This window comes from Lycorma delicatula, chromosome 1 (assembly GCF_047948215.1).
Source record: "Lycorma delicatula isolate Av1 chromosome 1, ASM4794821v1, whole genome shotgun sequence".
Lineage (NCBI taxonomy): Eukaryota > Metazoa > Arthropoda > Insecta > Hemiptera > Fulgoridae > Lycorma > Lycorma delicatula.
Genome location: NC_134455.1, coordinates 195,111,472 through 195,124,473, shown reverse-complemented (window position 1 = coordinate 195,124,473; position 13,002 = coordinate 195,111,472).

The window sequence follows — 13,002 nt, the reverse complement described above, 5'->3', positions numbered from 1 at the left end:
CTCCATCGGGCGCGTCCCCAGTTGGCCGATAGGGGACCGATCGGCAGATATGCCGGGTAGGGGGGGGGAAATAAAATACCCCCCCGGACCAAAACAGGAACAAAATCCAGGCAACGTCTGTCTCAGGGTGAGCGGGTGTCTGATCGGCGTCTGCAATCCATGTCAGGATCGGCTGGTGTCACTACCTGGCAGTAGGTATAAAATGCACAATAACCCATGGAAATGGAGAGTAATAATAAAAGCCTCGGATAATATGGATGAACAAGGATGTGGACGGGCTGGTCCCCGTTCATTATGTATGCGACAGCCCCCCGTGGCCTCTGATGGAGTCAGTAGCATCGAGCCACGTAGAGAGACTACTGCTACACTACTTGAAGAAAACGGCGCCGAACATTGTCATGCCGAGCCCACTGCTAGTGCTTCGCAGGCAATGCTTGCGACCACTGCTGCTGGAAAACCGAGACAGCGCTTAAAATTGACAGACGAAATGAACGAGCACATCATGCGCTGTTACTATACAATAACTATATTGGAAAACGACATGACAGGGTACAGGGTGCCATTGTATCAGCAGTTCATACATAAATTCCCGCAGTACTCAAACCCGACAGAACAACGAATTGCAGACCAAAGCGGGTCATTGAGAAAAACAACAGGATACCGACGCACACGCTAGAGAAAATAAAGAATGAAGTCAGAGAAGCATTGGACCACAGAAGTGAGCAAGATCAACCAGTAGCACAAGAACCGGGAAGGCTAACACCAAATTTTGTCGACGATAACACCAGCAATAATGAGAATGCAATAAGTGATCGCGCCACAAACGCTAATCAGCAGTCTCCACAGAATATACTAGAAATATAAATCAAAATGACTCGGTGGAAGGAGTAAGAGACGGATTCCAAAGATCTCTAATGGAATACAATGGACTGGCACCCCGTCAACGACCACGATTACCTAAATTGGTGTATCGAAAGAATACCTCAACACTAATACACATGGTAAATAAAGAAATCGAACATAAAATCTCAGAAATAATAGAAGCGGCAGAAACTGATAGAATAAGTTTAGAAAAAATAAATGGCTTAACCTATTGCGGGGCGGTAGCTGTTGTAAGAAGCAACTCGCAAAAAATATTAACTACACCAAAGTCGAGGAACAAAGTTTTTTAACCCACCTTGGCAGCAAAGGCTTGAAAATAAAATAAAAAAGATACGGAAAGAAGTCGGAAAATTAGAAGCACATAGGCAAGGAAAAGTCAGATTAAGGATAAAACAAGAGGTGGAAAAAATGATTAGCACGTACGAACTTAAAAGTGCAGATTATGCATTAGCAATGAAAAAGCAAAGGCTAGCTGCCCTCACAACACGATTGAGACGATATAAGAAGTCAAACAGAAGAAGAAAATAAAATAAAAATTTTGAAGAAAACGAGAGATTATTCTAAAAAAAAATGAAGGACATCGAAACAATGGGTTACAGTAAGATCACACTCAATGATGTAAGGGAAACAATTAAGCGCGTTCAGAATTGGAAGTCGCCAGGATTTGATAAAGTGCATAATTTTTGGCTAAAAAAAGTTTGTTTTGGCGCACCCAATATTAGCAGAGGCATATAATGATATAACTGAACATCCATCTTAGAGAATACATAGTTAGTTGTTAACAGAGGGGATAACATTCCTTTTGCCTAAAAGTAATAACACGAAAGACCCAGCACAATGTGGACCCATAACATGCCTTCAGACAACATATAAATTATTGACAGCAATTATTGCCAACAAAATATACATGCGGCTGGAAACCCACAAAGTCCTCCATTTGGAGCAGAAGGATATGCAAAAGCGGCGAGGGGGAGCAAAGAGCAAATAATCATAGATACGGTAACCATGCAATAAGCCCGATACACTAAAAGAAATCTATAAATGGCCTATATAGACTATAAAAAGGCATTCGATAGTGTGCCGCACTCGTGGCTGACGAAGATCTTAGAAACCTATCAAAAGGCGATTAGGTTCTTGGGGCATGCAATGAGTGCTTGGAGCACGACACTAAATGCAACAGTAGAACAAGAAAAATACAAACAGGACCCATAAATGTACGTAAAGGAATGTTTCAAGGGGACGCCCTGAGCTCACTCTGGTTCTGTATGGCTATCAACCCGCTCTCAAACATTCTAAAGGAGACAAGATACAGTTACAATATAAAATCGCGAGCAGGAGATTACAAACTGACACACCTATTCTGTATGGACGATTTAAAGATTTATGGAGGGACTGAACATCAGCTGCAGCAACTGCTCAAACTTGTCGAAATGTTCAGCGAAGACATTAAAATGGAGCTAGGAATAAGTAAATGCAAGATAAACGCCATTGTGAAGGGAAAGTTCCACCAGGCGCAGAATTACGACTTGCAGGCCCAGGGTAGCATAGAAACAATGAAAGAAGAGGACATGCACAGTACCTAGGATGCGATCAACGATAAAATTGGAGCACAAATCCATTAAGAAAAAACTTAAGAAAACGTTTGAAAAGAGATTAAAATTAATTTTAAAATCGGATCTTAATGGGGGAAATAAAGTTAACGCAGTGAACACGTATGCAGTACCAGTACTCACGTATGCGTTAGGTATAATGAAATACAACGAAGTAAAGTTAGACGAGTTGAACAGACTCACTAGAAAAATATTCTACCAAGAAAAGTCCCACCACATCCACTCGTCAAAAGAAAGATTCATGCTCCCGACAAAGGAAGGTAGAGGAGGAGTACTCAATATTAAAAATCTATACTACGGCCAGAACGAAAACTTAAGGGATTACTTCCATAGCAGGCAACACCCTTTCTATCAATCCGTCGTAGCGGCAGACCAAAAGTATTCGTCACTAAACCAAGCCAACAGGACTAACAACGTAGAACACAAGAAAGAGGGCAATGCAGATAAAATTCTAGATTGGGGAAGAAAAGAGTTGCATGGGAGATATAGGCACCATCTAGTGCAGGAAGGAGTCGACAAAGCAGCTTCAAATAATTGGCTTGTGCAAGGAAAGGTACATTCTGAGACGGAGCATACAGGATCAAGTAGTAGCAACAAGACATTATAAGAGAGCTATTCTTAAAGAAAATATCAACAAATGTAGGCTACGTATGCAACACAATGAAACAATAGACCATATAATCACTGGCTGTCCGATTCAAGCTTCAACGGAGTACACCAGGAGGCACAACGACGTGGCAAAAATTGTACACATAGAACTCTGCAATAGTTAGAGTTTCAAAAGGACTCTACTATACTTATGATCCAGCCACCTTTTTGGAGAACAACAACGCAAGAATTTTCTGGAACCAGGGAATTTTAACAGTAAAACCATCAACTATAATAAGCCAGATATAGTAGTAGTTGATAAAATGAAAAAAGTAACTTACCTAATAGACGTAGCCATCCCATCAAGTAACAACATCAACACTACACAATGAGAATCTGCAGAAACACAGACCTTGCTTTTGAAATTAAAGAAATGTGGAATCAAAAAGAAGTTTATACAATCCCAATAATTTTATCTGCGGAGGGAATAATACCATCTACTTTGTACAAAAGTCTTGAAAAACTGAAGATCCAGTGGAAGACCCACGCGCTAATGCATAGGAGCGTGATACTAGTAGTATCACGCTCACACGCTTACACTAGTAGTATCATACTATTCGAGGATAAGTCTGTTCCAGATCGCTTGGGAGATAAATAATTGTGCTGGAGGCCCAGTAAAGGAAATCTGTAAAACGCATAACGGACTTCATGTAGAGACGATTAACGACAGACAGTCGCAGAAGATTCTTGGGTGAAAGAAGATAGGTAAGTTTGCTGTACGAGTTGATCCACACAGCACCCTCAAAACCTCAAAGGGTGTTGAGGTTTGTAGGGATCAACTCAGTTGTACGGATCTGGAGATTATTGAAGAGTTGACAACTCAAGGAGTGATAGAATGCCGAAAGCTGAACATGAGAAGGAACGGCGAAGTTCTTCCGTCTGCCTCTCATGTGCTTACTTTTAATAAGCCAACCCTGACGTAGAAAGAGCGTGCAGGGATACACAGATAAGATGTGCGGGCTTTTGTGCCCCAACCGATGAGTTATTTCAGGTGTCAAGGTTTGGTATGAAAGGCCACAACTTGTTAACTGCAAAAGACAGTAGTATTCATGTACATCAAGAAGCTGTCACGTTTATAAAGGCGAGGCAGCTGTGCAGAAAGTCAAAACCCTGCAGAAGGTGAGGTACTTCGAAGCAAAAAAGATTGTTAGCGCGGCAAGCTTAGAGCAACAACAACTTATGCTAAAGCTGCGGCTGCTGTTGATATAGACCAGATTCTCGGCGAACTTGCGCCCACATTAGCTACTATGATTGACAGAAAAATTGACAATAGATAATAGTGGAATAAGGAGAATGGAGATCAGTGGAAGCTATGGTATTGATCTGTCAAAAGTTCTCCCGGTCTCCAGAAGAGAAGCTCCGCCGTGGTTGACGTCTACGATAGAGGGCCGCATAGACTTGAAGGAGAAGATAGAACAGGGATTACCAGATGTTTATATTCTAAATGATTTTCGACCACTGCAGATTTTTTAAATTTCAACCATGTATTTTCTGATGAGTCGAAGACTGAGAATGGCGTCGGAAGCTCATTGGTCGTATATGACGAATCCCACTTTTGGAGCTTACCTGAAATAGCCAGTGTCTACACAGCAGAGTTATACAGAATTCAGCAAGCTCATCGTTATGTATGATATTACAACGAAGAGTGAGTGCTTCTCTGCTCTGATTCCTTAAGTGAAATCACTGCTTTAAGGAATGGCTTCACGCATGATGCTTTTGTTCAAGATATATTGGCAGCTTTTAAAAATCTTAAAGATAACTGCAACCAATGCATCTTGATATGGATACCTGGCCTTGACGGTATTCCTGGTAATGAAGCAGCCAAACAAGCGGCAAACAGCAAACAAGTCAACAATCCATTACTTAGACTAGGACGACCTTAAAAACTACAGTAAACAAGTCATAAGAAAGAAATGGATAAGGAGGCAGGGTGCGCGTACTACGAGGCTTAATTGCATTAAGTATACACCATTCCCATTAAAACAAAAACCAGTTTAACTCGTCGAGAACAAGTAGCCTTTACATGATTTCGAATAGGTCACACCAGACTTACTTCGACCTATATGCTAGCAGGAGAATAGAGATCAACATGTGAAAGCTGTGAAATATTTATCACAATGAAACGTATAATAGAAGAGTCCACGTTGTGCAGAGACCTCAGAATGAGGCTGAATGTAACCGGCAAATTGGCTCACGATTTATCATATAATGAGAAAAGATAAAAAGAATGATCGAGTTTCTCAAAGGAAGCGGTTTATTGGAGCGATTATGACTCATTTATTATCATAAATTATTCGCTGAAATCATTTTAATTGTGTTTGTTTTTAAACTGCGATTCTTGCTTTCTCCAGTTTTGAGTTTTGGTGTTTTTTTTTTTTTAGTGTTGTTGACGATTTATTTAAGGATGTGTTTTAATAGTTGCGGACCCTTTACACCCGCTTTGATAATTTTAACATTTATTCAGAAATGGATTAAAATTTTAAGTTAAAAGTCGTTGTCTAATGTTTATCTGGGGTTTTATATTTTTGTGACAAGTCTGTTTTTCCGGATGATCTGTTTGACAAGACTAGCATTTGACCTAGTCGCTTTCATGGGAGAGGGAGTGTTTTTAATTTGTGACAAGGGCTAATGACCGTAGTAGTCGATGCCACCTATTTTACAAAAAAAAAATAATTTTATTTATTTATTGAGTTGTATTACATGATAAAATTATATCATGAAAAAATTTTGTCTAAGCTACAATAAGCCTTTTTTGAGGAATTACATACAAAACTATTTCTATTTAATTTATAATATTAATTAAAATACAGAATTTTATAATATACTATAATATATTAAGTCGTTTCTACATATTTCTTTACTGGAATAAAATTTCTGTTAAGTTATAAAAATATTGTCTTTACATAGAACATTATTTCAATTTTAATGTCTAAAATGAACATGAATATAAACTAATTCCGCATACAAATCAAAACTCTGTATTCTGACAGAAGGAACAGATATTTTAATGAAAGGTTAGGCTAATGCCAAAAAGTGATGTTTCAATTCAACCTTCAATCTAGAAAAGACATTTATAGTTTTTAAAAGAATCGGCAGTTCATTAAGACAAGAAGGAACAAAAAACTTGGATGTTGACTTCTCATAATTCGTGAAATATCTCGGCACATTAAAGATGTAGTCGTTTCTGTTAATTTGTAATTCGTTATTTTATATTTTTTATAATTGTCAACAAAGTAGTTCTTCAAAAGTACAATATACATCAACAAATTATATAACTTCATCATTCCCACACTACCATGTCAGTATGTCTAAATAAAACTTTAAAAATTCTAATTAAAAGGTTTTCGACCGGATTCAAAACATACGGTGACGCAAAACCTTAAGATGTAAGACTATATCTTACAATTGATTCATCTAATGCAAAGTATAGAATCTTTTTTAGTGTGAAAGAAGATATATCAATAACCTGATTAGCATTTAAACAAAATAATTCTTAGTCTTTTACACAAAAAATCAACATGAAAAGACCACTTCATATTATAATCAAACATCAAACCAAGATACCTGACTGTATGTGAATTTTGAATCTTCTCACAAGAACAGTTGTAATCAAACCGAAAACAAGTATGAAAATGACATGCGATGCGATTACAGTCAGCCAAACAATCATAATTTGATTTCGGCTTTCTAAAAACTATTGATTTTGTTTTCTTTTTTATTAACATGGATTTTGTTATTAAAATAAAATTTAATTACAATATCTAAATCAATCTGCAAGGTATTTTGTTGCTTCAGAAAAAAGATTTATTGGAAAATAATATAATGTCATCAGCAAACATAAACAGTGAACTTCTCAAAATCAGCCCACAAATATCATTAATGTACAAGTTAAAGAGAATCGGGCCAAGACTAGGACTCTATTGGAAAAATAATTCTGAGACCGATCTAATAATTTTCCGTATAAACAATAGCGGATAATTTTTCTAACATATCATTCCGAACAGTGTTAAAAACTTTAGAAAGGTCTATTAGGATTGCCATTACACAATTATCATTATCAAGCGACACATTTATCTTGCATGTAATTTTTCCAAAACTTGAGTTGTCGATCTACCAGGGATAAATCCGTGCTGAGATTTAGCAAAAAATGCAATTAGCAGTACAAAAATCAAGAAGCTGTACATTTATAAAGAACTCCATAATTTTTGAAAAAAAAACCAGATAGATTGCCTATAGGTCTATAATTTTCTAGTTTGTTTTTTTTTTTTTTTCAGTTGATTTATTCAATGATTTTATGTGAGTTAATTTCATTCCGTCTGGTATTGTCCCTGATTCAAAAATTCTATTAAAAAAAAAAAAAAATAAATCAAAACAAATTTTAAATGATAAAAATTTACTTTAATACGCCTAGCATGTATATTGTCTGAGTCAGGAGAAACATTTATTTTAAGTTTATTTATTATTTGTAAAAGAAAATTTTTATTGACATTTTTGAAATACGTTGATAATTTATTACCATCATTGTAATAGTTTCTTTTTCTGTTCGGTAGATAAATCAAAATCAGACCCAACCAAATTTTTATTTAAATCTGTAATCATAGAACCAAAATAATCATTGAATTTATTTTCTAGATTCAGGTCATCATCAGAACTCAACAGAAGAGAGAACACTACCAACAAGTAATCATCAGAAAAGAAGAAAAAGATTTTTGTGCATTAGAAAAAGATGAATCAGACCTTCTATTATTATTCAATACTGAATTAACCATCTTCCAGTTTTGCTTTATATCAGTGGAGTATTTTTTTTTTGAAAGATATTAAAATAATATCTTCTTTTGACATTTCTTATTAAACCCGTAATAATAATAATAATAATAATAATAATAATAATAATAATAATAATAATAATAATAATAATAATAATAATAATAATAATAATAATAATAATAATAATAATAATAATAATAATAATAATAATAATAATAATAATAATAATAATAATAATAATAATAATAATAATAATAATAATAATAATAATAATAATAATAATAATAATAATAATAATAATAATAATAATAATAATAATAATAATAATAATAATAATAATAATAATAATAATAATAATAATAATAATAATAATAATAATAATAATAATAATAATAATAATAATAATAATAATAATAATAATAATAATAATAATAATAATAATAATAATAATAATAATGCCCTGAGGTAGATAATCCCCACGTCCGGAACACAACATCTATGTTCCACGTCCAGGGCGGCAACAGCTGTACCTTTGTACATCACATATAGCTGGCTAACGGGGTTCCGAGTAAATTCCTCGGTTATGCATTGTTAAGTTTGACCTGGTTCCAACTTCAGGTCACTAAACGGACTGGATTTTTGGCTACCTGCAGGAAATGGAGTAACATATGATTTTGGAAATGGATTCATACCATTCTTAGAGCTGGCGATGTGGCGGCCAGGGTCAATGTTATTGCAGGTGTAACGGAGACCCTTCCGTTGTCCACATGCCCCCTGCGATGGCAAGCATGTAGTTAAGGTGCCCATGTTCGGAGCATGGGAGCCCTGAAAGCTTCGGTGTGTAGGGGCCTGGAGTCAGTGCAGAGACTGCGCATCCGCTCTCTGCCAGGACATATGCCGGTTCCACCGGAGTACCGGATAGGACCTCCAAGGTTAGTAGCCCTGGAGTGGGGGTGTACCCCGGCGGCTAGCCTTGCTACAGAAGGGATCCACTGTTCATGAATTTTTCTGAACAAACTAACGTGGCAGAGGGTGCACGTAAACACCCTCGTTTAGAAACCGCCGATTCGCCACAAGCGAAGCGGAAAAAAAGTAAGGAGAGTGATAAGATTAGAAAAGATGCTGATAAAATCAGTAAAGATTTGAGAAAAGCTTTGTTTGGTAATAATGTTCCCAAACCAAGATTTTTGATCATTACAAAACAGAATGGTAACTTCCAAAAGGTAAGTCCATTCTTAATTGCTAGAGAGATTACGAATTGTGCTGGTGGTCCTGTCAAGGAAATCCGTAAGACGTTTAACGGATTACATGTCGAAACTATAAACGACATGCAAAGCCAGAAAGTCCAGGCGTTGAAGAAGATCGGTGAATTTGCGGTTACTGTCCAACCGCATAGTACACTTAATTCATCTAGAGGAGTTGTTGTTTGCCGTGATCTTCTTAACTGTACTGAAGAAGAAATAGTGCAGGAAATGTCTAGTCAGGGAGTGACACATTGTCGCAGACTTTCTATGAGACGAAATGGTGAGATTCTTCCTTCGGCCTCTCATGTTTTGACATTCAATAGGCCAAGTCTTCCTGAAAAGGTACGAGCTGGCATCCATCGGCTTGATGTACGGGCATTTATTCCGCAGCCGATGAGATGTTTTAGATGTCAACGTTTCGGACACACTGCCGCTAGGTGTGAAGCGCAGGAAATTTGTATATGCGGAATGAAGGTACATGAGGGTGATCCATGTAAAGACCCTCCAGTCTGCATTAATTGTAAAGGGCACCATAACTGTCGATCCAGGAACTGCCCAGTATACAAATCAGAAACAGCCATTCAGGAGGTTAAAACGCTTCAAAAAGTCAGCTACCCTGAAGCGAGGAAGATTGTAAACCTACGTACACCTAGACCATCGACTTCATACGCAGAAGCAGCTGCTGCTCCCCCCACACCTAAAATCAACGCGGAGCAGTTGCTTAATACGATGGCGCCAAGTCTCGCGACAATGATAGAAAGAATCATTGATTCCAAGATCGAGTCGACTCATCAGATACAACAAAGTAAACATGAGAAGGCTTATTCCCGGACTGACGTCGCCGACAGAAGACCCGTACCAGCTCAGTTTAAAAAACCGGCAAAATCTTCGATTATAACTCCAGCAATAGACGTAATGAAGAAAAATCTTGATTTATCCGACAAAGATCTAAAGATCATCCCGACGACGAGTCATATAGCTAAGGATACTGTGACAAGAGTACAGGAAAAATCTGCGTCAACCAAAATGGAGGTGCAAGTAACTATCCAAAAAGCACCGGACACAGACGATATTAAAACTGTACCTACAGAGGCCCCAAAAGCTCAGAGAACAACTGTGGCGAGAGCATCTGTATCAGCCGGTCCAAGCACAGCCTTAGACATAGAATCGAGTTCATCAGCCGCCGAAAGTGCATCGGTTGCAAGTTTAGACTCAATTGCAACGATGCTCACAGCACCATTGAAGCTTTCATCACCTGATGTAAGCCGGCGAACGTCATTGGCGTCAGAAAGAGAAGACGATGCCATGTCCGAAGCCTCAGACACTCTGTCGTCGGAAGTTGAGGCCGTTCGCAGAATGGAAAAGCGGTGTAAAAAGGGTTGGCCGAAAGGAAAGCCTAGAAAGTGATATAATTGGACCAGAAATTATAAGGAAAAGCAAAATTTTGATCATTTTGTGAAATTTTGAACCTTTTTTTTTTATTTTTTTTGAAGTGGGACGGGGCTAATGACCAAAGTAGTCGATGCCCCTAAAAACCTCAAAAAAAAAAAAAAAAAAAAAAAAAAAAAAAAAATAATAATAATAATAATAATAATAATAATAATAATAATAATAATAATAATAATAATAATAATAATAATAATAATAATAATAATAATAATAATAATAATAATAATAATAATAATAATAATAATAATAATAATAATAATAATAATAATAATAATAATAATAATAATAATAATAATAATAATAATAATAATAATAATAATAATAATAATAATAATAATAATAATAATAATAATAATAATAATAATAATAATAATAATAATAATAATAATAATAATAATAATAATAATAATAATAATAATAATAATAATAATAATAATAATAATAATAATAATAATAATAATAATAATAATAATAATAATAATAATAATAATAATAATAATAATAATAATAATGCCCTGAGGTAGATAATCCCCACGTCCGGAACACAACATCTATGTTCCACGTCCAGGGCGGCAACAGCTGTACCTTTGTACATCACATATAGCTGGCTAACGGGGTTCCGAGTAAATTCCTCGGTTATGCATTGTTGAGTTTGACCTGGTTCCAACTTCAGGTCACTAAACGGACTGGATTATTGGCTACCTGCAGGAAATGGAGTAACATATGATTTTGGAAATGGATTCATACCATTCTTAGAGCTGGCGATGTGGCGGCCAGGGTCAATGTTATTGCAGGTGTAACGGAGACCCTTCCGTTGTCCACATGCCCCCTGCGATGGCAAGCATGTAGTTAAGGTGCCCATGTTCGGAGCATGGGAGCCCTGAAAGCTTCAGTGTGTAGGGGCCTGGAGTCAGTGCAGAGACTGCGCATCCGCTCTCTGCCAGGACATATGCCGGTTCCACCGGAGTACCGGATAGGACCTCCAAGGTTAGTAGCCCTGGAGTGGGGGTGTACCCCGGCGGCTAGCCTTGCTACAGAAGGGATCCACTGTTCATGAATTTTTCTGAACAAACTAACGTGGCAGAGGGTGCACGTAAACACCCTCGTTTAGAAACCGCCGATTCGCCACAAGCGAAGCGGAAAAAAAGTAAGGAGAGTGATAAGATTAGAAAAGGTGCTGATAAAATCAGTAAAGATTTGAGAAAAGCTTTGTTTGGTAATAATGTTCCCAAACCAAGATTTTTGATCATTACAAAAGAGAATGGTAACTTCCAAAAGGTAAGTCCATTCTTAATTGCTAGAGAGATTACGAATTGTGCTGGTGGTCCTGTCAAGGAAATCCGTAAGACGTTTAACGGATTACATGTCGAAACTATAAACGACATGCAAAGCCAGAAAGTCCAGGCGTTGAAGAAGATCGGTGAATTTGCGGTTACTGTCCAACCGCATAGTACACTTAATTCATCTAGAGGAGTTGTTGTTTGCCGTGATCTTCTTAACTGTACTGAAGAAGAAATAGTGCAGGAAATGTCTAGTCAGGGAGTGACACATTGTCGCAGACTTTCTATGAGACGAAATGGTGAGATTCTTCCTTCGGCCTCTCATGTTTTGACATTCAATAGGCCAAGTCTTCCTGAAAAGGTACGAGCTGGCATCCATCGGCTTGATGTACGGGCATTTATTCCGCAGCCGATGAGATGTTTTAGATGTCAACGTTTCGGACACACTGCCGCTAGGTGTGAAGCGCAGGAAATTTGTATATGCGGAATGAAGGCACATGAGGGTGATCCATGTAAAGACCCTCCAGTCTGCATTAATTGTAAAGGGCACCATAACTGTCGATCCAGGAACTGCCCAGTATACAAATCAGAAACAGCCATTCAGGAGGTTAAAACGCTTCAAAAAGTCAGCTACCCTGAAGCGAGGAAGATTGTAAACCTACGTACACCTAGACCATCGACTTCATACGCAGAAGCAGCTGCTGCTCCCCCCACACCTAAAATCAACGTGGAGCAGTTGCTTAATACGATGGCGCCAAGTCTCGCGACAATGATAGAAAGAATCATTGATTCCAAGATCGAGTCGACTCATCAGATACAACAAAGTAAACATGAGAAGGCTCATTCCCGGACTGACGTCGCCGACAGAAGACCCGTACCAGCTCAGTTTAAAACCCGGCAAAATCTTCGATTATAACTCCAGCAATAGACGTAATGAAGAAAAATCTTGATTTATCCGACAAAGATCTAAAGATCATCCCGACGACGAGTCATATAGCTAAGGATACTGTGACAAGAGTACAGGAAAAATCTGCGTCAACCAAAATGGAGGTGCAAGTAACTATCCAAAAAGCACCGGACACAGACGATATTAAAACTGTACCTACAGAGGCCCCAAAAGCT